The following is a 27,610-nucleotide window of genomic DNA, read 5'->3' as shown; positions in this document are numbered from 1 at the left end:
TTCGATAAAAATATTCGATAAATTGAATGGTAGAAAATTTAATGTTGAAATATTCGATAGAATATTCGATACCACTCAATAGTGTCGATAATTTCAATAATATATATCACACCAAAAAACTTCAAGTATATGCTGTTATTTGGGAAGAGGGGGTATTATCTTCTAGCGCTCTATCCCAATTTGGGAAACTGAATGTCACTGAAAATGTTGTAGGTGTATTCACTGGGGGCGCAATATGTTCATAAAGTGTCCACAGGAATCCTGATAATGTGAAAAGTCTCTTATAGCATATCCTTTTAAGGTCGATATGAGCTTTGGATTGAAGAAAACTTTAAATCGATGTTTGGCTTACCGTCTAGCGTCTGCTGTCTCCCTATTGCTTCAATGGAGCTTTAAATATTTGCCGGCTTATTCAGTCGCTCCATACAGCAAGCTGGTTTAAATTTCGCGGGAGTTCCAAAGATCGCAGGAGTTGCCACTCTGTTCCGCAATTTCCTTTGGTGCAGCTTTCGACGATAAGAAATTTTCTTCTGTATGGCCATACAGTATTATCGGAGGCTTTTCAATGCAGGTACATCACTTGTTTCACCATACGCGTTACGGGTAGATTCACTCTCCCTTCCTCAGTGGTCAAGGAAGGGAGAGTGAATCTACCTGTAACGCGTATGGTGAAACAAGTGATGTACCTGCATTGAAAAGCCTCCGATAATACTGTATGGCCATACAGAAGAAAATCTCTACAGTAAAGGATTAACTATTCTCATCGTCGAAAGCTGCACCAAAGGAAATTGCCGAACAGAGTGGCAACTCCCGCGATCTTTGGAACTCCCGCAAAATTTAAACCAGCTTGCTGTATGGAGCGACTGAATAAGCCGGCAAATATTTAAAGCTCCATTGAAGCAATAGGGAGACAGCAGACGCTAGACGGTAAGCCAAACATCGATTTAAAGTTTTCTTCAATCCAAAGCTCATATCGAGCTTAAAAGGATATGCTATAAGAGACTTTTCACATTATCAGGATTCCTGTGGACACTTTATGAACATATTGCGCTCCCAGTGAATACACCTACAACATTTTCAGTGACATTCAGTTTCCCAAATTGGGATAGAGCGCTAGAAGATAATACCCCCTCTTTCCCCAATAACAGCATATACTTGAAGTTTTTGGTGTGATATATATTATTGAATTTATCGACACTATTGATTGGTATCGAATATTTCAACATTGAATTTTCTACCATTCAATTTATCGAATATATTTTTATCGAATATAGTATCGATTATATCTACCACAATATATGTGACTGTAATGTTGTATATTATTGCTACATTGTTCTTATAAATTTTATTACTTGTATTTTATGGGGATTTAATAAATATTTTCTGCACATGTCAATTTGGTTGCCAAGTGTATGAGTGCTCGCTCATTTTCCTTTTACTACATTTGCCTTTAAAGAGAGGGTGGGGTGAATCCCTCTATATGAGGCCGGGTTCACACGAACGTGTGTGACCCGTGCCTGTGAAGCGGCCCGCAAATAGCTCGCCGGCCGTAGGTCAGCCGCATCGGATCGCGGACCCATTCACTTTAATGGGTCCGCGATCCGGCCGTTCCGCAAAAAGATAGGACTTGTTCTATCTTTTTGCGGAACGGAAGAACGGGACGTAACCCCAGGAGGCACTCCGTAGTGCTTCCGAGGGGTCCCGTCCTGTGCGGCCGTTCCGCGATTCCGGATTAGCGGACCCATTGAAGTGAATGGGTCCGCATCCGTGATGCGGAATTCACACGAACTGTGGCCGTGTATTGCGGCCCGCGATTTGCGGCCCGCAATACGGCCACGGATCGCACACGTTCGTGTGAACTTAGCCTGAGCTTGCAGCGCCATACCTTAACTACTTGCTAGTGAGCCACTACAACCTACCACTATTTTCTGTCCTATACTTGTCCATGAAAATCAGGACATGGCCCTATTGAAAGTCTATGGATCAGCAAAAAAAATCAGCATTTTTGCGGACAGCATACGGCTGTCTGAATGAGCCCAAAGGCAGAGATTTATCAAAATTGAAGTAAAGGGAAACTGGCTTAGTTGCCCATAGCAACCAATCAAATTCCAACTTTGCTCTTTTGGAAAAATGAAAGGTGGAATCTGATTGGTTGCTATGGACAACTAAGTCAGTTTTCCTTTACATCAGTTTTAATAAATCTACCCTAAAGACCTCAAACAGCTACACAGCCCTGAGGTAATTCAGGATTGTCTCTCCTCTTCTGGGAGTCAGACAGAGACCTAGATTCACTATCCTTGTCTCGGTTTTGTCTAGAATTTTGTTGTGTTTTTTTTTTTCGAATTTTGGTGAAAACCGTAGCATCTAGGAGAGAAATTAATTAAGAGGGGTTCAAAGGAAAATTGGTTTAGTTGCCCATAGCAAACCAATTGGATTTTACCTTTCATTTTTCAGAGCTCCTTTGGATATTGAAAGGATCAATCGGATTGGTTGCTATGGGCAACTAAACCAATTTTCCTTTACACTTCTTTTGATCAATCTCCCTTAGTGTGCCTGCATTAAGTCTGAACATGACCAGAGCAGAGGCAGGAAGCATTGTCAAGAGAGCAGAGGAGCTGAGCAGTTTAGACATTCTTTTCGGCATGCTTGACAAGGCAGTGTGACCTAAAATTTTCAAAATATTATGGCGTAAAAGTCTGAAAGAAAGTAAGACATTTAGTCACCATACAACCAGAGCCAGTGTGGTAATTCTGGCACAATTAAAGGGTAACTAAACCTTTAATGAAAAAACTAAGGGGCAGCGGTGGTGCTCCAGAGGGTTTGCACAGCTTTTTTGGTGTGTGCAGTAGAGATTCCATCTATGTCTGTCCTGACTAAGGCCTCATGCACATGACCATATCAGTTTTGCAGTTCACAAATCACAGATCCGCAAAATACGGGCCCCATTGTAAAAATGCCTATTCTTGTCCACAAAATGGACAAAAATAGGACATGTTTTATATTGTTTTGCGGGACGGACATACGGATATGGACAGCACATGGTTTGCTGTCCGCATTTTTCGCAACTCCATTGAAATGAATGGGTCCACATGCAAGGCTACATATACACATACATGTACAAGGCTCTGGAACAGCTATATAAAATAATAAAATAAATGATTGGTGTAGGCTGTGTGGAAAGGTTCCCTTTTCAAAACCATTTTTCCTAGAGGTGAGCAAAGAAAAGAGTGTTCGGGGCAAATAACAGGTTGGAAAGAGTGAAAAATAAAGAAACTTTACTCACCACCACTGATCCCCTGCCATTGCTGATCCGACACCGCGCCGGTCCCCACTGCTTTCCATTTCTGTTCCAGTTCGATATGGCAGAAAAAGCCTGTTCAGGCAATTACTGGAGCCCTTGTCTAGTGAGGTGGAAAAAGGGTCTAAAATAGATTAAATATGTTGTACAAGGCATGTATGTGAGGTTTTTTGGTGCAAATTCAGACAGAGTATTGGCGGATTTTCACTTGGCTAATCTCCCTCACTCTTTTAACACAGTTGTGAGTTCAAGATATCACCATGGATATCTGACCTCTTTACCCTAGTGCATGTCATAGATAAGATTTTCTCATAGGTCTACTGTAATAAAATAAATGTGGATGCATTTTAGGCATCTTATGAATCAAATTTACAGTATCATAGGTGTAACTGCCTGTTGGATCCGGCAATCCTTATGCAAATGGATACCATTTGTAGACGGATGTGGATCTGTCTCACAAATGCATTGCAATACTGGATCCCTCTCTCCGGTTGTCATCTGAAAAAAAGGATCCGATATTTATCTTTCACATTTTTAAAGGTCTGCGCATGCGCAGACTGCAAAAGTGGATGTGTTTTTCCGGAACACTTTGCATTAATGCATTTCAATGGAAAATAATGCCCGATCCGGCATTCCGGCAAGTGTTCCGGAATTTGCTGCAGTATTTTCTCCGTCCAAAAAACGTACAGTGACTGAACTGAAGACATCCTGATGCATACTGAACGGATTGCTCTCCATTCAGAATACATTAGGATAAAACAGTTTTGTTTTTTTTCCGGTATTGAGCCCCTAGGACGGAACTCAATACCGGAAAAGTTTAACGCAAGTGTGAAAGTACCCTAAAGCTGCAGGCAGCCAGGATTTGTGGCCATAATGCAGATGCTAAAATGCACTCGTATTACGGCCGTCTACGTATTACTGATGTATACCACAACCTCCTAAACCCTGTTTATCAGGGTGTTCTAGATGTCACATTAAATGGGTTAAAAGAATAAAATTCCAAACTAGGATATGCACAAATATTTTTGGGGGAGCGGGTTGGGGGTGGGGGAAGTCGTTCTTTAGAAGAAATTACAGGGGGGAAAATTTTTATATATATGGCTTGACAAAGGCTCCATGGAGTGAGCTGAAACGTTGCTGTTACCACATGGGTGAATAAAATACCCTTTTTTCTCACGGATATTTGAGTGCTGCCTTGGCCTTTTTTGCATATGCATATATATATATATATATATATATATATACACACACTCACCTAAAGAATTATTAGGAACACCTGTTCTATTTCTCATTAATGCAATTATCTAGTCAACCAATCACATGGCAGTTGCTTCAATGCATTTAGGGGGATGGTCCTGGTCAAGACAATCTCCTGAACTCCAAACTGAATGTCAAAATGGGAAAGAAAGGTGATTTAAGCAATTTTGAGCGTGGCATGGTTGTTGGTGCCAGACGGGCCGGTCTGAGTATTTCACAATCTGCTCAGTTACTGGGATTTTCACGCACAACCATTTCTAGGGTTTACAAAGAATGGTGTGAAAAGGGAAAAACATCCAGTATGCGGCAGTCCTGTGGGCAAAAATGCCTTGTGGATGCTAGAGGTCAGAGGAGAATGGGCCGACTGATTCAAGCTGATAGAAGAGCAACGTTGACTGAAATAACCACTCGTTACAACCGAGGTATGCAGCAAAGCATTTGTGAAGCCACAACACGCACAACCTTGAGGCGGATGGGCTACAACAGCAGAAGACCCCACCGGGTACCACTCATCTCCACTACAAATAGGAAAAAGAGGCTACAATTTGCACAAGCTCACCAAAATTGGACTGTTGAAGACTGGAAAAATGGTTTCTTGAACATGACAATGAGTTCACTGTACTAAAATGGCCCCCACAGTCACCAGATCTCAACCCAATAGAGCATCTTTGGGATGTGGTGGAACGGGAGCTTCGTGCCCTGGATGTGCATCCCTCAAATCTCCATCAACTGCAAGATGCTATCCTATCAATATGGGCCAACATTTCTAAAGAATGCTATCAGCACCTTGTTGAATCAATGCCACGTAGAATTAAGGCACTTCTGAAGGCAAAAGGGGGTCCAACACCGTATTAGTATGGTGTTCCTAATAATTCTTTAGGTGAGTGTATATAAGTGTGTGTGTGTATATGTATATAATCATAAAACAACCAGACATGACCACTACACAGTAAATTGAGCCGTGTAGGTCTGCTGCATGATTCTGCAAACAACTGATTAGCAGAAGGGCAGGGAGTCAAACCCCCACCAATCTGATATTTTAGACCCATTCTTTTCTCATGTAGAAGTGAACCTTTTGGCTCCATTTGGAGTCCACACATAATGGATAGATGGTGATTCTGCAAAATCCATGTGTGAATTTCACCCTATGCAGGGCTGTTGCAATGATTTTTGCCAACACAAGCGAAGCTACATTTTGCAAATCCGCAGCAGGCCTGCTCCTCTCTGGTTAGTGCTCGGAAGATTAGGAGAGGAGCAGGGCTACAGTGATCAGTGCTGACAGTGAGTGTAATGTTACGGTATATTACCGGCAGCACTGATCACTGCAGTCTTGCTCACCTCTCTTCCCTGCACCCGGTAACTACGCAGAGAGAAATAAGCAGAGCTGCCAGTACTAAGCAGTGGCAGCACGTCAGATAGGCAAGGAAGACAGGCATGGTTACTGGGCTTGTAGACAAGCTGAGGAAGGGAGATAGGAGGCAGGCTGGGAAGTCTGCCTCTGTATGTTACATATAGCCATCTTCATGTAGAAGTTAATACAAGGCAATTACTAATGCATTGTGATTGTCCATATAGCCTCCTTTGCTGGCTGGATTTTCTTTCCCATCACATTGTACATTGCTCTTTTCTATGGTTACGACCACCCTGCAATACAGCAGTGGTGTCCATGCTTGCACACTATAAAAAAAAGCACCATGTACGCTCCCATGGTCCCAACCACCAGAAAGGCCAACGCTTTTTTCTATAGTGTGCGAGCATGACCACCACTGCCGGATTGCAGGGAGGTCATAACCATAGAAACCAGCAGTTTATAATGTGATGGAAAAATGATTCCAGAAAATGTAGAAAATCCACAGCACTCGGTATAATGTGAAAAATTATTCCAGCCAGTCCAAAATAGGGACAATCACAATACATTAGTAAATGGCTTATATTAACCTTCTCTACATGATAAATGCCTCCCACTTGCTGAAGTGAGAAAACCCCTTTAGAGCGTACCTGAGTTTTCAAATAAGTTGGCATAATGGCTGTGCTTCTTTGTACAATCATAACTGTGAGGGAACTGGTCTTTTTTGGGCCTGCATAATGTCCTTTTCAGACTAATTATTCCCTATTTCAGCTGCACAGCTAGATGCATTTCACTCAGAAGCAGGGGCGTATCCCTTCTGTGAAATCTGCCAGCACTGAACTGCAGCTTGTCTTTGTATTCTCTGAAATTATTGAATGTTAAGATACAAAGACCGAGGCAGCATTGTGGCTCAGTAGTTAGCACTGTTGCCTTGCAGCGCTGGGATCCTGGATTCGAATTCAACCAAGGACAACATCTGCATGGAGTGTGTATGTTCTCCCAGTGTTCGCGTGGGTTTCCTCCCACATTCCAAAAGACATACCAAGAGGGACCTTAGATTGTGAGCACCATTGTGGACAGCTTGATGCTAATGTCTATAAAGCGCTGTGGACAGGGGCGTAGCTATAGGAGGTGCAGAGGTAGCAGTCGCTAAGGGGCCCAAAGACCCTTGTGCCACATAAGAAGACACTGGTATTATAGAAAGTCTATGCAAGTTACACCTCTGGCTGGACAGAAGGGGTTAGGTTAAGAATTTGGTATGGAGGAGGGGGGGTGCAGTTTCAAATTTTGCCTCATGCAGCACGAAGGTTTGAGGGAAGGGGGGCCCAAGCTGAACTCTTGCACCAGGGCCCATGAGCCTTTAGCTACGCCCCTGGCTGTGGAGTATATCAGTGCTATATAAGTGCATAAAATAAAACAATAAATACATCCTCCTAATGTTTACCACTGTAACCATGCCTGGCATGAAGCCATCTTGATCAGAATGTCTCACAGATGTGATCACTTTCAATAGCCTATTACCTATGCTAGATGTTTAGCATCGACTGTAAGCAGAGAGATCTATAAGATTCCGCTAACTGTTCATCCTTATCTTGCTTCGGTAGTATTACAATTGCCTCATACATGCAAAATGGCAATTTACCCACATCTAGAACTGTTTGGAACACCTCTAGCAATACCTCTAAAATATTCTCTTAATTTTTTTTGCATGCAGCTTATTGCTACCTGGGGCTTTTACCATTTGCCGTGTCCCTCAAGCTCAACAGAAATTCAACTGAAATTTGGTGCATCTAAAAAGGACATTTAGTTAAGGTGGATATAGTTACAGAAGTTAGAAAATCACTAAGGTCTACATCTGTTGGGTTAGCTATAGAGGAGTAGAAGTTCTCATAAAATAATTTTAGAACATCTAAGATATCTGGAGATGTTGACACTACTGCTTCTTCTGCACTTTTAAGAACAGCTATATAAGTGGACCCCGACTTTGCTTGCAAAACAATTGTCAGCAAGTGTCCTGTTTTTTTTCCTCTCTCTTCATAATAGCACTGTTTCTGAAAAAAACAAACGCATATTTTCTGCATTAGTTAGTAGGTGGTAATTAAGTTGGCTTTTGGCATTCTTGCCAATAATGGGCATGTATCTCCAAGGGGTCTAAAATACAGGTATTTTCTGCTGACTGAGCCTCTGCAATCAGACTTCGTAATACCTTTATGACAACCAATTGATATGCTGAGTCTTGATAATATAAAAAAAGACTCAGAAAACAGTTTTGGTATATTACTTTGGGTACTTATCACTTTTATTCTTTTAGATCAGTAATTTAATTACGTTTTAATATGTTTAAATTAAAATGATCATTGTATAAAGCTTATATTAAACTATTCTAAATATTAGCAATAGTTATTTGATCTGTCTATCTAACTATCTATAGACCTTCGATGATGTCACCGAAGGTCCTGGAAAGTTAAAGATGCAGTCCAACACGTCAGTAATTTAATTAAGTTTAATATGTTTAAAAATAAAATGATATTAAGCTTGTATTAAGCTTATATCAACCGCTTATTAACCACTTGCCGCACACGTAACGCCGATAGGCATCCGGGCGGCGGCCTTCTCAGGGCTCAGCGACGCCTATTGGCGTCATCTTGTGAGACCCGAGATTTCCTGTGAACGCGCGCTCACAGGACGCGTGTTCACAGGATCACGCAGTTCACAAGTTCAACTACAGCCTGCCAGCAGCGATCATTGGCTGGCAGGCTGTAGATTTTTAAAATAACCAATGAAATGGGTATGTCAGACGCTATTTTGTAAATAGCGTCTGATATACCTGCTACCTGCTCCTCTGGTGGTCCCTTTTGCTTGGATCGACCACCAGAGGACACAGGCAGCTCTGTAAGTAGCACCAATCACCACACATACACTACACCCCCCCTGTCACTTATTAACCCCTGATCACCCCATATTAGACTCCCTGATCACCCCCCTGTAAGGGTCCCTTATCACCACCAGTTACTTAGCTACTTGTTAGGTAGTTAGCGCCCAGCCCACCGCACCGCAGTCACTGATTAGTCGCTGATTAGCGTCATCACTGTCGCTAATCAGCACTAGTACTATATAGTATCTGTAAGTGATCAAGACTGATCGCAATCAGATCTATATCAGTACATTAGGGTTACCTTAGGCTCTACAAAAAAACGCAGTGTTCGCCCGATCAGGCCTGATCTTGTGCGCACACTTGCGTTCAGTCCGCCCCACCGCAGTGACAGAATTTTTTTTTCTGATCACTGCAAAAAACACCGTAAAATCGCTGCGGCGCTATAAAGATAAGTTTTGAGCTTTCTGGATCTTTATTAGCGATCGCAGCTTTACTTCGCAAGCACTCTTTTTTACTAGGCAGGTGTGCTCTTTTTCCTGGGTAGTCTCAGAGGAATACCCCCTAAATTTAGTTAGCCCAACAGGCCTACAGGATTCTGGCCCTGATGGATGAAAGCGATGGGGACACCTCACCCGCTGAATCCAGTGGTTCAGAATATGAACCTGTAGACAGCAGTGGCACTCTAACCGCTAGTGAGGATGACGAGGTTGAGGTCCCTGCTATGGTCAGGCGTACCCGATCCCATGACAGTGTTCTGCATACCCCGCGTGATGAGCCTCATTTGCAGCAGAGTGGTACTAGCGCTGATCTTTTTTATGGTGCGGCATACACCAGCAGCGCAGCACATCCTGGACCTTCTACCAGCACTGCCGTATTCCCTGGTGAAGTGGCGAGCACCAGAAGGGCAGTTCAAGCTGGTACGGTGGCACGTGCAGTAACTCCCCCGTCACAGCCACCACGTTCACAGGCCCGTAGAGTCCTTAGTCTCCCAGAGGTGCTGGCAAACCCAAATTGGCACTCCCCTGCTTCCGCCGCACCCGTATTGCCCCCTTTCACCGCCCAGTCTGGAGTTCGCGTGGAGACAGCTCATTTAGGATCAGCCCTCAAGTTTTTTGAGCTGTTCTTCACCGCGGATCTCTATGACTTAGTTGTGGCAGAAACCAACCGCTATTCCACACAGTATATAACCGCCAATCCGGAAAGCTTCTATGCCCAGCCTTTCCGGTGGAAACCAGTCACAGTTTCCGAATGTAAAATATTTTTGGGCCTTATCCTCAGCATGGGTCTAACTAAAAAAAATGTATTGCGGTCCTATTGGTCTAAAGACCCAATACATTACATGCCCATGTTCTCTGCTGCTATGTCCAGGGCACATCATGCGCTTTATGCATTTTACTGACAATAAAACCTGTCATCCAAGAGGCCACCCTGCTTATGACCGGCTCCACAAAATTCGGCCCCTCATAGACAGTTTGTCATCCAGGTTTGCAGATGTGTATGCCCCCAATCAGAGCATCTGCATAGACGAGTCCCTAGTACATTTTACCGGGCGCCTTGGCATCAAACAGTACATCCCCAGCAAGCGTGCCTGGTATGGGGTCAAACTGTATAAGCTCTGTGAAAGGGCCACAGGCTATTCATATCATTTTAGGGTCTATAAGGGAAAAGACTCAAAACTGGAGCCGGTCGGATGTCCTGACTACCTGGGGAGCAGTGGCAAGATTGTCTGGGACTTGGTGTCACCCTTACTCCACAAGGGGTACCACTTATACGTGGACAATTTTTACACAAGCGTGGCCCTCTTTTGGCACTTACATATAGTCGGAATTCAATGCTGTGGCACTGCGCGACCTAGTCACCGGGGCTTCCCCCAACGGCTCGTTAATACCCGACTTTCACGGGGGAGAAAGCTGCCTTGTGTGACCAAGAACTGCTCGCGGTGAAGTAGAGGGACAAGAGGGACGTTTACCTTCTGTCCACCATTCACGCAGACACGACAGTACAAATTGAAAGGGCAACTGGAGTCATTGAGAAACCCCTCTCTGTCCACGACTATAACCTTCACATGGGGGGGTGGACTTCAATGACCAGATGTTGGTTCCCTATTTAGTGTCCCGCCGCACCAGACGCTGGTATAAGAAGGTGTCTGTTTATTTAATTCAACTGGCTGTCTATAATAGTTTTGTTCTCTACAGTAAGGCTGGGAGAACGGGATCCTTCCTAAAATTCCAGGAAGAGATCATTTCGGAACTCCTGTATCCAGGAGGGTCCGTGCCCCGTCCATGATGTAGTTAGCCAGCTACATGGCAGACACTTCCCGAGTTTTGGAAAGAAGATAACCCAAGGTATTCCGTAAGGGGCATGGCGAGTTCATGTAAAATTTTATTTTTGTTACAAGTTAGTGAAATATGAGACTTTGTAAGAAAAAATAAGAAAAAAATCATTTTCCGCTAACTTGTGCCAAAAAAAAATATCTTCTATGAACTCGCCATGCCCCTCACGGAATACCTTGGGGTGTCGTCTTTCCAAAATGGGGTCACTTGTGGGGTATTTATACTGCCCTGGCATTTTAGGGGCCCTAAAGCGTGAGAAGTAGTTTGGAATCCAAATGCGTAAAAAATGCCCTGTGAAATCCTAAAGGTACTCATTGGAATTTGGGCCCCTTTGTGCACCTAGGCTGCAAAAAAGTGTCACACATGTGGTATCACCGTACTCAGAAGAAGTAGGGCAATGTGTTTTGGGGTGTATTTTTACATATACCCATACTGTGTGTGAGAAATATCTCTGTAAATGACAACTTTTTATTTTTTTTTATACAAAGTTGTCAATTTATAGAGATATTTCTCTCACCCAGCATGGGTATATGTAAAAATACACCACAAAACACATTGCCCTACTTCTTCTGAGTACGGCGATACCACATGTGTGACACTTTTTTTCAGCCTAGGTGCGTAAAGGGGCCGAAAGTCCAACGAGTACCTTTAGGCTTTACAGGGTTGCTCACAATTTAGCCCCGCCCAAAATGCCAGAACAGTAAACACCCCCCACAAATGACCCCATTTCGGAAAGTAGACACCCCAAGGTATTCACTGAGGTGCATAGTGAGTCCGTGGGAGATTTATTTATTTTTTGCCAGAAGTTAGCAGAAATGGAAACTTTATTATTATTTTTTTCCTCAGAAAGTGTCATTTTCCGCTAACTTGTGAAAAAAAATTAAATCATACATGAACTCACCATGCCCCTCCGCGAATACTTTGGGGTGTCTTCTTTCTAAAATGGGGTCATTTGGGGGGTATTTATACTATCCTGGCATTCTAGCACCTCAGGAAACATGACTGGTGCTCAGAAAGTCAGAGCTGCGGAAATTTCAAATTTTTGTATCATAGTTTGTAAACGCTATAACTTTTGCGCAAACCAATAAATATACACTTCTTGGATTTTTTTATCAAAGACATGTAGCACGATAAATTCTGACACAAACTTGTATAGAAATGTAAATATATTTGAACAATTTAACCAGAGAAAGTTAAAAATACACATTTTTATTTTTTTTTAAATTGCGGTCTATTTTGATTAATATCAGAAAAACGAAAAATCTCAGCAGGAATCAAATACCACCAAAAGAAAGCTGTATTTGTGAGAAGAAATGGAGGTAAAATTCATTTGGGTGCCAAGTTGCATGACCGAGCAATAAGCCGTTAAAGTTGTGAAGTGCCGATTTGTAAAAAAGGGCCTGGTCACTAGGGGGGTATAAACCTGTGGTCCTTAAGTGGTTAAAGCCGGTGTAAAGTTTGTTAAAGGCTAATTTACAAGTAACAGAGGAGGAAAGGCTAGGAATCTCCTTCTCTGAAAAAATGTCTTCTGCCTCTTTGATTAGTGCTTCCGTAAATACAGTTCCGCTCAAGAAACTAGCCATATCTCAGTATACGTTATACATCTAATTTTTTCTGAGATTTATTAACAGTCATATAGGTGTCCGTAAAGTGAGTATTATCTTAGAGTATTGGACCCTTTTAAAATATAGCTTTTATTAATTCTAATTAAAAAGAGAATAAATCACCCTGTGATATCTGGGTGACCTCAAAAAGGTAAGGACAAGATGCCGCCCAGCTACCACGGTGAATTGGTGAGTTTGATGCTGTATGGATAGTACAGATTCCACAAGGGCACTTGTGACGTTGGCGATAAGTATAAGTTAGGGGAAGGCTAGGGCACTTGAATAGGTGCTGGGGGTAGCTCTCTCCCTGTACCAGCCCTAGGGTAGCCTTTGCCCAGGAATAATCCTTATTGGTGGGACCTCCCTGTCCCCGTACCTGCCCTGTCTGGCCCTGTAAAACCCTATATGTTGGGAATGATGTCAATAGTATTTTTAACCCCGACTAGTTTCCTCACTAGGGTTCATCAGGGGGTCGGTTAGAAATAGATAATTCATATAAATAACATCTTAAATCAAACCAAATAAAAAGATGAAGACTGTACTATGTCCTGGATGAGACAATTAGGCAGACCATGCTTTGGGCTGGATGCATCACACAGGCTCTCCTGTTGCTAGAGAGAGATGTCACCTAGAAATAAATCACAAAGATGTGTGTTTACTTACTGGATCGCAGATGTCAGAGCTACCAGAGGTGATAAAGGCTTACTAGTGATGTGCCCCATCGATGTCTGGACTGCCTCCTGCCAAGTGGTGTAAAGCAGTGGGGCTTCTCTGTACTGCCGGTGTTTAAATATGCGCTCCAGCGCGCGTCTTTACTCCCGGAAAGAGGATATCCGGTAAGTGGAACTCACGCCGAGCCGCTACTTCTGGTTCCCTAGAACGCATACACTACTTCCGGTTTTCTGGAACGCAGACGACACTTCCGGATTAGTGACGCTGCTGCGCTCAAGACTTTAGCCGGAGGAGTTGTAGTATAAGGGGAGTTGGTGCTTCAGGTAATTGCACCAATTCCACCCCTATCTGAAATCATATTTTACGGCAATATACAGAAGGAGAAAGGGGAGGTGTATATGGAAGTTGTTTTAGTCACCTCTGGCATACAGCCAGAGGGATAGATATAACCCGATTTGCAGAAAGGAAATTAAATTCTATGTCACAATACGGGCTATTCTATGATGTATAATCCTCCCATATGAAGAGACACCAAGGTTTTAATGCTATGCCCCAAACTACTACAATTTGTGGTGTGTTAGCCAACACACCACAAATTGCAACTTTTTACGAGCTTCCGAAGGTCCATAAAGGGACAACCCCCTTAAAAGGCTGCCCAATAGTATCTGGCGTGAATTCCATCACACAAAATTGTGGACTATACCTTGACCAAATGCTGAAAGAGTTTGTGCTGTCTCTAGCATCATATACAAGAGACACCATGGATTTTCTGAAAAAAACTGAAACCCTAGTAATTGATTCCTCCTTTCTAATAGCCAGTGTTAAGGGAGAATATTAATCACCAATATTTATGCAAATATCGATAATTAATATTCATAAATGGGAGGAGCCATCTAGTGATAACTCCGCCCATTTATGCCTTTATATAATAATACAATACTTTCGCTATGCTTTACACTAGTCGCTATTCTAACTGCATGCGCCTTACTAACTACCTATCGCCAATAACTACACATTACACAGATAGTTACAAATATAATGGTATTTATTAACACTAAACACTAAGCACGCAATACAGTAAATACAGCACTAAATATACAATCCTAAACTACACTACACAGTTCCCAATTCCACCCATAAACTAACTACACAGTTCACACATACAAATATATGAACCCACCCCACCTGACTATTCACTGTCCCTACGGGGTATGACGAAGGGTTAAAAGGATTTGTTTGCAGAGCAGAGGCATGCTCTACAGAGAATTTGTTTGCAGAGCAGAAGCATGCTCTACAGGACCAGGGTAACCACCAGGGGTTAATCAGGGCCACCAGGGTAAAGGGGTTAATGCAGGCCGGACAGGGGAACAGGGCACGGACATCAGGGGTAAAAAGTGTCCGGGGGGGACCAGGGGAGAGATACCAGGGGTAAAGGGTTAATCAGCGGAGAGCAGGCACACAGGGAACCAGGGGATGAGCAGGATAACCAGGGGTGAGGGTACCAGGGGTTATGGGGAGGAGTGGGGGTTCGTTGGTGGGATAGTGGGGGGTTGGGTACGTTGGTGGGATAGTGGGGGGGGTTATAAGGGGGTGATACTTAAGGTTTTGTTGCTCGTTCGTCCAGGGGTCTGCTCGTTCGTCCAGGGGGGGGGTCCGGTCGGGCGCTCTGCTCTGAGCGCAGGAAAGGCTGCAGGGGACGGGTCCGGTGGAGCGCAGGATGCGCTGCCCTTTCAGGTGGTGGGGGGGGGGGCCCCGATCCTAACTGCGGCCTTGAGCGCCGATCGCGCTCTCCTAGATGAAGGGGGGGGTCCGGTCAGCTGCCACGTGGGAGGCCCTGACTCCCGGAGCGCAGGACGCGCTCCTCTTCCAGGTGGGGGCCCAGATGAAGACTCCCGAGTGCCGGGGCCGCCGGATATTTATCCCCCGGCGGCCCGCACTCCCGCGCCACCAGGGGGCGCGCGCGCGCCCCCATCATCCACGTGGGCCGGCGCAGTGATATGACGTCACTGCGCCGGCCAGCACATCGGGGACGCGCTGCAGACAGGCGGGAGAAGCCTTTGATCTCCCGCCTGCTGCACCTAGCATTCCGGACAGTGCGATAGTAATCGCACTGTCGGAATGCACATAATAGAAGGAGGAGAGGCTTCTCCCCTTCTTCTATCATGTGTAATTATCTCCCAGAGGCGCTGGGGATAATTACAACAAAGGGCTCAGATTCTGTTGAATCTGAGCTCTTTGTATCCATCAGGATGACCGGACCCTTGTCCGGTCATTCTGATGCAATTAGCCAGAGGGAATCATTAGCACAAGAGGGAATCATTTTCAGGACCACAATCGTTTCATTTTGACCCTACTTGACTACACTCTAAGGCACAATTTTCCTCTGTTTAGTGGGCGGTTCTACCACCAGCTCAGGGGGACGGCAATGGGGTGCCCTTGTGCCCCCACGTATGCCAATCTCTTCCTGGGCTGGTGGAAGGACAATATCGTCTTTCCGGGCCATCATACTTGGTGGAACGATAAAATAGCCTTCTGGACAAGGTATATAGAAGATGTGTTTGTGCTTTGGAGTGGTAGCAGGAAGGAGTTCATCGAATTTGTAGATATCCTCAACATCAATGACATAGGTCTAAAGTTCACCTTTGAAATACAGAAAGATTGCATCAACTACCTTGACATAACGGTACGGAAAAGGGGTGAAAAACTTACCAGCACGGTTTTTAGAAAATCCACAGCCACCAACTCAATCTTGCACTGGGGAAGCCATCACCCCATTCCACAAAAAAGAGGTATCCCTAGGGGACAGTATTTGAGGATACGCAGGAATTGCTCAGGATTAACTGACTGACATTGCGAATCCAAAAAACTGTACAAAAGAATGACAGAGGATACCCGGGTGGGCTGCTAATATTTGTGAGTGTGTATTGTATAGTTAGTCTGTGGGTGGAAACTGGGAACGTGTGGTGTAGTTGAGTATTGTATAATTACCACTGTAGTAGTGTATTGTGTGCTTAGTATACTAAGTTTTAATAAATATCTTGTTTTACTAGTAACTATCTGTGTAACGTGTAGTCATTGGCGATAGTTCAGTAAGGCGCATGCAGTTAGTTAGTGATTAGCGTAAGGTAAAGACAAGGTATTGTATTATTATTATATAAAGGTATAAATAGGCGGAGTCATCAATAGACAGCTCCTCCTATTTATGAATATTAATTACTGATATTTGCATAAATATTAGTGATTAATATTCCCCCTTAACATTGGCGAGCCAGGCCCACTGCTCAAATTTTGAAATCTGTGTTTGGTTTTGAGGCTAGAGGTCGGTTATACTGTCAATTATCAGGCAAGAGAGACGCGGTCAGTGGTCTGAGCGTCTAAGACCTGATAATTCGGACAGGTAACGCGACTCTACCTTACAGCACCAAACACAGATCAAAGTCTTTAGCAGTGAATCTATGTTCTATCTGTGAATTAATATTTTACCATTTGCTTTACACGGTCACTGCATCGCTCGAGTGATTGGGAGGGAGAAGAGGAAACGTCACTGAAGGAGACCCATCTTCGTTGGAGCAGCGTACAAGTCCAGCTGGTCGGGAAGAAGCGATCCGAGAAAAAAAGGACTTCTTCCAAGCAGCTGCTGAGGACGAAGAGGTACGGCCCCAAAGAGAAGATGGACGCTCATCAAAAAGTGAGTATGGACTTCTCCACACTGCAACACCTGAGTAAACACAGCACTTTTAATCCCATTATCCCCACTACATACAAATCCGCTGAGCTGCTATGGTCCGCTTTGCTGGACCAGGCTTACACTCATGACCGGATTTGTATCAGTAGGGGTGTCTTCAATAAGACGAACAAACGCTTCCAAATGTTAGCCAAATTGGTTCACACCTTTGAGGATACCATTTGGAAGGCAGAACACACAGAGACACTCGCCAGCACAGGAAAGGCAGGGGAGGTTGCTGATAAGGCAGACTTCCACTGCAATTGTTGTGTTGACAACGTTAGAAGAATTTACACACTAGAGGCTCGGTTACAAGAAGAAACCCAGTGTACAGTCGAAAGGGGCAGAGAGATCTGCATGTTAGAGTCCAGACTCTCGGATGAGGAGGGTCTCTACTCTGACATGGACAGAGAGCTACTCCGGCTGTACACTGAGAATAATCAGTACAGGAACAATGCGGCACCTACGGATGCCCTAATTGTTCAAATGAGGGAGGACCTGGCTGCAAAGGCGCAAAGCATTGAGCATTTGCAGCGGGCAATCTCCAATTGGTCTAGGCCTAGTACTAATGGTATGGTACCCACGAAACAGGTTTGCGTTTCAGGAACGGCACAGGGGGAGACGGCGGCGACAGCGCCAAAGTCTTCAGCGGATAACACATCCGCAGTGGTAGATACTAGGGGACAGGTGGACCGGTCGCTACGATTCACCTCGACACCCGGGGAGAATAGTACTAGCAGCCGTGCCCAGGAACAGGACAACAGTTGGGAAGAGGTAAGTGGATGGCCAAATTCCGCTTCCAATCCTCCAACACGTCCGGAAAAACAGGAAGGGGTTTATCCTAACTATTCTAGTATGGAAAGGATAAACTTCCTGTTACGGATTTGCAAAGAGATCCCAAAATACGATCCCAATGTAGATCCGTTCACTTCATGCGATATTTTCGAGGGTCACTGTAATAAATATTCAGTGGCTCCAGAATATCGCATGGAGCTGTTAAAATTGTGGTTACCAACACACCTTAACCAAAGGTATGAGGTAACGGGGAGGACGCAACCGACGAATGGCCAGTTTCATGATAAGGAGGAACGCCTCTCCATACTCATGAGACTGGCCACAGGTCATTGGGACGTCACTCCAGAGGTCCTGTCGAATTTCAAACCTACTATCCATGATGAACCTATGTCATTGTGTAGTCGGTTTGAAGCAATGTACAGGAGGGTTACTAAGGATCAGGGTATTGGGATTCCACAAGGCATGGTGCGCATGTTTGTGGAAAAATTCCCATACCTGGATACTGCAACCCGGCTGAGTGCAGCCAGAGAGCCATCCCTCACGGATGCGGCTATGACTATTGAACAGTGTAGATAGGATATACTGTACAATAAGAAGTCCGTTAAAGTGAGGGAACGTGCGCCTGTATACGTTAGATCACAAGATGAACGGGTACAGCACACAAGGTCTGCATCAACCGTTCGCCCCATGGCCCCGCCATGGGAAAAGCCAGGAAACATTTGTTGTTTCCTGTGTTTACGATACGGGCACATTCAAAGGAATTGTCCACAAAATAACTGGACAAACTCAGAAAAGACTGGCAATAATAATGGTTTTAGAATGAAACCTAATTTTGCCAAGTAGCGGGGGAACGTGTTGATAAGAATCTGAGCCATTCACCAGGCCAATCACCAAAACGCGTGGCTGCCGTGAATGTCCCAGGGGGTGTGGAATCAAAAGATTCCACACCAAATACTCAGGGTGAAAGGGCACAAGTGGCAGTATGTACCTCACAGGTACCTACTGGGAATCTGGTGGACATCGACTGAAGGTTAGGGGTCCCTCAAGAATTGGCACCAGTATGTCCCATCATACTGGACTCTTCAGGGTGACCCCACATAAAAGCCAAAATAAAAGAACAGGAAACAAAAATCATGCTTGACACAGGTGCGGAAATATCCATCACTAATGTCAAGTACGATTTACACCCCCAATGTGTGGTGATCGGATTTGATCACCAACAAGGGGGGGTGATGGCCCACAGAATTGAAGAGGTAATCGTCCAGATTACCGGGAGCACCACCCTCAGGATGTGGTATTACCCCGGTTCTGATAACATTATCGGAACCGATGATATGACACAAAATGGATGGATCCTGGATCTGGCAAATTGCATTGTGTGGAAGGGTCCCAGGCGAGCTAAAGTGTTTGTCATTCAACGCCATTGTCTGGGACCACCTTTGCAAGCAGTAGAAGAGTCTACTGATATACTCAAACACAAATGGCCTGAGGTCTCACACAATATAGACCTGGAGCCTATTGTGTACGAGCATCCCGAACTGTGGGCCCAGAGCAAAAACGACTGTGGCAGACTAATTGGTGTTCAGGTGGACATTCAGGGTCCTGACCCTCCACCTCAACGTCAATACCGATTTCCACCAGAGGCCACCCATTCAATTATGGACACGGTCCAGGAATTGAAGACTAGGGGTGTGGTTATTGAGGGCAACTCAAAATGCAATAATGCCCTCTGGCCAGTCAAGAAAAAGGACACGAGTGCATGGAGGCTCACCATAGACCTCCGGATCCTCAATAAATACAGCCCAATGTCGGCTCCAGTGGTGGCCCAGACTCCCGACATCATGGCCAGAATAAGCGGCAAAAGCCGCGTATTCTCGACCTTGGATGTTGCTAACGGGTTCTTCTCCATCGAACTCACTGAGTCATGCCGGTACAAATTTGCCTTTACGGTGGGGGACAAACAGTACATGTTTGCGGTACTGCCCCAGGGGTTACATAGCAGCCCCACGTATTTCCATCAGGCATTGGCAGCTGTACTGAGTGTGTTCTCACGGCCAGAATGCCTTCTACAATACGTGGATGACCTGCTCTTGCATACAGAAACCATAGAGGAACATTTGGTTCTGTTGAGAGAGCTGCTGGGACTCCTGGCAAAGTCATTACTCAAGCTGAGTCCCCATAAGGCAAATTTGGCCAAAGCGGAGGTAACCTTCCTTGGGGTCCAAATTTCCTTTGGAACCAAAGGAATCATGACTGCCCGTGTGGAAGCCATGGTGAAGTTACCCAGACCCGGCACTCTTCAGGATTTGAGAAAATTCCTGGGGGTGGCCAACTTTATGAGGGAATTCATAGAGGATTTTGCTGCCAAAGCAAAACCTCTCTATGAGCTCCTTTAGAGGGGAAGAACCCTCAATCAAAGGCTGGTCCGAGACGCAGGAGGAGGCCTTTTCAATTTTGAAAAGGGATCTATCCTCTGCACCTGTGTTGGCTACTCCACATCCAGATGGGGAAATGGCCATACAGGCGCATGCAGGGATGGAGTCTATCGCAGCGGTCCTTCTTCAGAAAGTAGGGTATGAGCCCAGACCGCTGGGATATTTCTCCAGGCTACTTTCGCCCGTCGAACGAGGGTTCGATGAATGTGCCAAACAACTGGCAGCCATACACTATGCCGTCAAGACTACCGAGCATATTGTAGGCTTCCGACCCCTCACCTTGCAGACTCCACATTCTCCTTTAGCCCTCTTGCTCCATGATACTCTCCCTGGAGTCTCCCAACAGAGATTCGGGAGATGGATAATGGATCTCAGTGGCCGGAATCTGCAGGTGGACCATAAGGCCAAGTATGTTCTGTCTCAGTTGCTAAACCTGTTCAGAACCGACAGATGTCCAGATGACAGAGTCATCTTTGTTGATGGCTCTCGATTCTATCTGGAAGGAGAATATGTCACGGGTTTTGCTGTGCTGGATGAGACCACTGGTACCCAGAGTCTTGTCAGGCTACCGGGTCACATGTCAGCACAGCGTGCAGAGGTAGAGGCGGTCAAAGAAGCTCTGCTTCTTCAGCCTCCAGGGAAACAAACTATATATAGCGACAGCTCGTATGTAGTTCGCTCCCTCACCCTGCATCTTGACATATGGAAGAGGAGAGGCTTTGTGGACAGCCAAAACAAACCTCTGGCTCATGTGTCGGTCCTGAAAGAGCTGTGGGAGTGGGGAATGGCACATATGACGGAAGCAGCCATTATCAAAATCGCGGCGCATCAAAAAGGCGACAAACCTTTGATAATGGGTAACAATAAGGCAGACGAGTTGGCTAAACTAGTGGCAGTGTCTGGTACCCTCCGAGAACCAGGCATGGGGCCACTACCAACTCACCGGATTGCAGTACGCACCCATCTGAGTGACGGCCCGGTGTCATTTGAAGAGGAACAAACTAAGGATCCTCTTCTAATGACACATATCAAATCACCTCAACACCCCTGGTCTGTACAACAAGGGATCTTGTGTTACGATACCAGTACTCAGCAACTCCCTCTTCCGGTGGTCCCGCAGCATCTGCAAGCAGAGCTGACGCGATTGAACCACCAACTGTTTGGACACCTTGGCCGGAATAAACTCTTGCCTCTCCTGAGAGACAAATTATACTGGCCAGGGATGTCCAATTCAGTAGAGGAGGTTACCCAACAGTGCCTGGTGTGTGCCCAAGTCAACCCAAGGGCATCTGCCCTGAAGCCGGTGTTGCAACGGGTTCCATCTGCTGATGGTCCGTGGTCCGCGATACAAATCGATTTCATTGGACCATTACCAACCGGAAGTCGTAACTGCCGTTACGCACTGGTAATAGTGGATGTCTTCTCGAAATGGGTAGAAGCCATCCCCACGGTCAATGATACGGCTACCACGACTGCCCGTGTTCTCTGGGAACAGGTTCTGTCACGATGGGGTATCCCCAGAGTGATAGAATCAGACAGAGGGACACATTTCACGGGTAAGGTAATAAAAGCGCATTGTGGTCTCTTAGACATAAAGCAAAGGTTTCATGTGCCTTATCACCCTCAGTCAGCGGGTATCGTGGAGCGGATGAACCGGACCATCAAAACCCGGCTTTCCAAGGCGCTGCTGGAGAAGGGTTCCTCTTGGGTAACCTATCTTCCAGCAGTGCTAATGGATATTCAAGCCACCGAAGCCTCCAGTACCGGTATCTCCCCGTATGAACTGATGACCGGACGTAAGATGCCCCTATGTCTACCCAACGAACCTCAAGTGTCAGAGCCCACGAAAGACGCCATCGCCAGAGACATGTTTCTCCAACAGGTTCAACAGAACCTGAAAGAGCTACTGCCTCACGCAGCAATACGGCTACACAAACCGTATCTACAGGGGGAAACACCAATGCCCGCTGTAGGAGAAATGGTGATGGTAAAAGTCTTCCGTCGGGCTGGCCCATGGGACGCAAACTGGGAAGGACCATACAAGGTCCTTGAAGTAATGGGAGACACCATGCTGAAAGTGCAAAGGCCAATCACTAACAAAAAGAAATCCCATAGACGGCAGGAACTCTTGTGGATTCACATCGACCAAGCCAAAGCCACCCGGGCTTCCCCAACTCAATAACACATACCGTTCCGAGTTGGGTGAAGGGGGGGTTAATAGGGCTTGGTGGGTCGATTGCGAATCCATTCCACTTATCACACTCCATCTAATTACAGAACACAAGAGGGAGATACGCCATGGGACCACTTGACCAGGGAAGAGCTAGGCATCCTCTGAACGGGATACGTCTCCAGCTTGTGACACTGGTGGTAAGCATGTTGACGGCAGGATAGGCCTCTTCAGGGGAGGGCCTGGGGACTAACATTGATATGGCTAACATATCACTTAATGGACCCGGCCTTTTAATGGTGGAATGTTTGGGTGGCAAAATCCGGAGACCATACGAGAACCTCGCCTTTACTTCAGGTCAGTGGTATCTGTATGGTTTCCAGAGAGGTTTTGCCAACGGTGTAATTCAGCATTATACCCCAGTGGAGAATGTGTCTGCCATTCAACATGACTTACACGCCCTCTGTCTCAAGGAACCACGGTGTTATGCACCAAGAAGGGAATACTGAGTCCTGAAGATGTCACTGGGGCAGAGTACAGCGGTTGGCACATCCTGAAGGCTACCTTCCTGGAGAAGGATAGCCTGGACAGGTTAAGGGTTAGGACATATTTTGATAGGCCCATTCCAGTAAAAGGCACCCTGAAGGCTTATTGCATGTTAAGGGATTCCCAGATGATTATCACCAGGGAATCCAGTTACGTTCAGGGACATGTGTCCACTGATTATTTACGAACCAGTATAATGATGTTAAAGTTAAACTGCAGTGACTCTGGTCAGGCCATCTGGAACGATCAGAGTGGTCTGGTAAAACTGGAAGGCTTATATCGAGCCACAGTTTTAAAGGTACGGACCGATGCGAAGGACCCTAGGTATGCTCAGTTAAAGGGATCTCCATCCATACGGTCATTCATGATCACCATCATGAGAGACAACTGTGTTTCTGAGATGACAGGATACTATTTTGTCACCTATGCTCACTGGGAGCAAGAAACCCAGATGGTGATGTTGGACACTAATCCCTGGAGTTGGGATTTGGTGTGCAACGGGATAGACACCCCTACGGTGGATGTATGGATGGTACTCCTATGACTCAAGAATACCGGGATAGGTATGTGTCTTCCGATTGGAAGGACCCCAGGGGTAGAGATATTAACTTTGACATCAATATAGATGGTTCGTTTAAGTGGCCTTTCTGTGAGGCAGCAGACGAAGGATGCTGGACCTTTACTCAGTGGGTCTATCTGTCCCAAACCAAACCTGTAGGGAAGCTAGTATTACAGGCTGGAGAAAACGATCAGTGGTATCCGTTCAAAGGAAGGGGACAGATCTGTGCAACAGTGGTGAGGGTCCCCTACGATACAGAAGATCTCCAACCGGTAAAACCGCATTCGGACTCTTGCACCGCCCTATCCATCAATTGGCAGATCCTGTAGCTCCTCAACTGTCATCCCCCTGGAGAATCATCGTGGATGCCAAATTCATCCTGTTTACCTGGAGAATTTCCGTAGATGACTTCCGAGTTGACCATTGGGATCACAGGTGTGAGGAGTTCGTTAGGAACCAAATTGACATGGTAAGAGGTTGGATAGAGGCGGGGCAAGAGGTAAGAAAAGACGGCCCCCCACGTAGGAAGAACAGGGGGAGGAGAGATCTAGTGGCTATGGGACTTGGCGGAGGTGCTTTGGGAGTGGGCGCCCTGAACACTATGGATATGGAAGTCCTGAGAAATAAGCTTGGGGAAGTTGCACGACATGCTGGGGAAGGATTCAAGACCCAGCTTGATGTAAACCACGTCCTAGAGGGTTTACAGCACTCGCACATCGATGCCACTACCTCTCTATCTTCTGCTATACGTGAGAAGTTTAGGAGGTTAGTTGTGGGTCTGTTGGAGGAGCAGGATCGGGCTCAGCTTGCTCTGGCGTGTACGCAGGTCCAAAGCAAACTCTCGGACAACCTTAAACATATTGTCTCAGCACTACACAACGGCCACTTCCCATTCAACCTCCGCCAGCGAATAAGTCCACTGATCTCTCCTTTCGCCATCAACCATACCAACTGGTGGGCGGTTCAGTGGCATGGATGTCGAAATTCAACCTGTACTGCTTCGTCATTGGCACCTGTGTCCGGTCGCCTCAGACAGGGATACAGTGTCATCAATCTAGGTACGGTGATGAACAACCGAACGGTACTTCATCCCCAGCTCCCCTCGAGCGTTCTAACCTATGAAGAAGGCCATCCTTCTTTGTTTGACACGGAAGGATGTTGGTTGAGAGAGGATGCCATCCTATGTCAGGGTGGTCGAGATCGGGTGCTTGGGCACCAGTGTTGGAACACCGAGGGGACCTGTGAGATGAAGGTCAACCCAATACCTTTGTCCTCTTTAAAATACTTGGGACAGGGATATTGGTGTTGGTACCAAGGAAATAATGGGTCATATACAATTTATGGATTTAATTGTACCGAGCGAGGAATACTCTTCCCCGGAGCGTACTGTACCCTTAGCCCCGTTCTAGGTCTGGATGTCGCAGAGCAGCAAGGAAGAACCCCAATTACCCCGGAAAGAAGACTCGACATCCGCCCCGATGTTCCCGTGAGACTTCAGAAGATTCCCCTTGGCCTCGGCAAAGAACTTAAACAGCTCCTGCTGGACTTCAGCCAAGAGGAAGAAATCTTACAACATCTTCGGGAGACGGAGAAACAGGCCACCATCCGACTTACCCATGACCGGACGAAAATTACAGCGGTTGCCACAGCATTGGACATGGACTCAAAGATCTCATGGTGGGAGAGTCTTTTTGGATACAGTCCTAAGGCAACCTCATTTTTCAATTTACTGATACACCCGGTGATAGTGCTTCTGGCTCTGGTCGGACTCATGTACATAGGACTGTGGTGGATGTACCGGAGGGTCAAGAGACTAACGGACCAACTAAGCCAGAACCAGACAGCACTTCACGAACACAGCCGCCGGAGGCTCAGGACTTGATTTCACCAAGCCCTGAAGCCGAGGAAGATCCTAAGGACAGGACAATTCGTGTGTGGGGGGGGATTCAGGATAAAAATCTAAAATTTATCCTGAGACCCCATGTGAAGGATATTGAACTGGTGTGTATGAGGTCTCGGGAGGTACACCCGGCCCCCTCCTGAGACCTCATAGTATTGTATAGAAAGGCCTTTGGGTTTAGGTGGGTTAGAGGAGAGGAAGGGGAACTGTGAAATGTATTTTGTGTGAATGGGGATTAGATTAGGGCACAACAGGGATAGGCCCCCCTCGGTTTGCCATTTGCCACCTTGAACCCTGGAACGGTGAAGTTCATAAGGGAAGGGCTGGATGTGTAGTGTGGCGGAGGTGTTCTCCACAGTTAGAATTTGGGTTCCATGACATCACCCCGCTCAATGAAAGAACTGACCTGCCTAGTAAAGACCTACTAATCTGTCCATGGGAGTACCGCACCTACCCAGACGGAACACGAGATGTTGGCAAAAGTCGTACTTGAAGGTTGGCGCAGTAAGAGACTAAGGTTGCGAAGGTCAACCCGCTCCAGACTCCTTGGGGGCGGGATGGACCTGAAGATCGGCACCATTGCCGAGAGATAGTGAGAGTGTGGTCACCCCAACCCCAGGGGTGGCTAACAACGGAAGACAGTTACCGATAAGGAAGACCAGTCAAAGACTGCAAGGGTCAAGCCGCTCCGAAAGTCCAAGATGACAGTAGGAGGGACTGATCAAGACAAAAGAGGTCAAGAAAGTTCTAAAGAAGAAGATGGTGTGCCCGGTGGATGGAGGAGTAAGTTACGGTGAACGGCAGGTCGGAGAAAACCTAGAGGGGTGATGTCTAAGTACCTAAGAACCTGTTGGACACTACAGTTCTTCCTGAACTATCACCGAGGATGGGGTTGAGGGGGGGAGGCAAATATATCTCAACCCTTTCTCCCAAGATATTGTCGTATTCCCGACAACAGGGGGATTGTTGAGGAAGGGTTGAGACGTATGCATATATACCCATGCATGCATGCAAACACGTGCGTGCATGTATGGTATACACTCACCTAAAGAAATATTAGGAACACCATACTAATACAGTGTTGGACCCTCTTTTGCCTTCAGAACTGTCTTAATTCTACGTGGCATTGATTCAACAAGGTGCTGATAGCATTCTTTAGAAATGTTGGCCCATATTGATAGGATAGCATCTTGCAGTTGATGGAGATTTGAGGGATGCACATCCAGGGCACGAAGCTCCCGTTCCACCACATCCCAAAGATGCTCTATTGGGTTGAGATCTGGTGACTGTGGGGGCCATTTTAGTACAGTGAACTCATTGTCATGTTCAAGAAACCAATTTGAAATGATTCGAGCTTTGTGACATGGTGCATTATCCTGCTGGAAGTAGCCATCAGAGGATGGATACATGTTCTCATTCTGTTTACGCCAAATTCGGACTCTACCATTTGAATGTCTTAACAGAAATCGAGACTCATCAGACCAGGCAACATTTTTCCAGTCTTCAACAGTCCAATTTTGGTGAGCTCGTGCAAATTGTAGCCTCTTTTTCCTATTTGTAGTGGAGATGAGTGGTACCCGGTGGGGTCTTCTGCTGTTGTAGCCCATCCGCCTCAAGGTTGTGCGTGTTGTGGCTTCACAAATGCTTTGCTGCATACCTCGGTTGTAACGAGTGGTTATTTTAGTCAACGTTGCAATTCTATCAGCTTGAATCAGTCGGCCCATTCTCCTCTGACCTCTAGCATCCACAAGGCATTTTTGCCAACAGGACTGCCGCATACTGGATGTTTTTCCCTTTTCACACCATTCTTTGTAAACCCTAGAAATGGTTGTGCATGAAAATCCCAGTAACTGAGCAGATTGTGAAATACTCAGACCGGCCCGTCTGGCACCAACAACCATGCCACGCTCAAAATTGCTTAAATCACCTTTCTTTCCCATTCTGACATTCAGTTTGGAGTTCAGGAGATTGTCTTGACCAGGACCACACCCCTAAATGCATTGAACCAACTGCCATGTGATTGATTGACTAGATAATTGCATTAATGAGAAATAGAACAGATGTTCCTAATAATTCTTTAGGTGAGTGTATATG

The 27,610-nt window shown here is 45.9% G+C and overlaps 1 long non-coding RNA gene across 1 annotated transcript; it reads left to right on the top strand.

The window, feature by feature from the left end:
• Positions 1 to 1,303: 1,303 nt before the first annotated feature.
• LOC120991356 lies at positions 1,304 to 22,769 on the top strand. The gene is made up of 4 exons (XR_005776637.1): positions 1,304 to 1,314; positions 16,519 to 16,523; positions 16,914 to 17,075; positions 22,619 to 22,769. It is a non-coding gene; the product is annotated as an uncharacterized LOC120991356 (long non-coding RNA).
• The last annotated feature ends 4,841 nt before the right edge of the window (positions 22,770 to 27,610 follow it).

This window comes from Bufo bufo, chromosome 2 (genome assembly GCF_905171765.1).
Source record: "Bufo bufo chromosome 2, aBufBuf1.1, whole genome shotgun sequence".
Taxonomy (NCBI): Eukaryota; Metazoa; Chordata; class Amphibia; order Anura; family Bufonidae; genus Bufo; species Bufo bufo.
The sequence above is the reverse complement of the archived record's forward strand: the minus strand, read 5'-3'. Positions and strand labels throughout refer to the sequence as shown.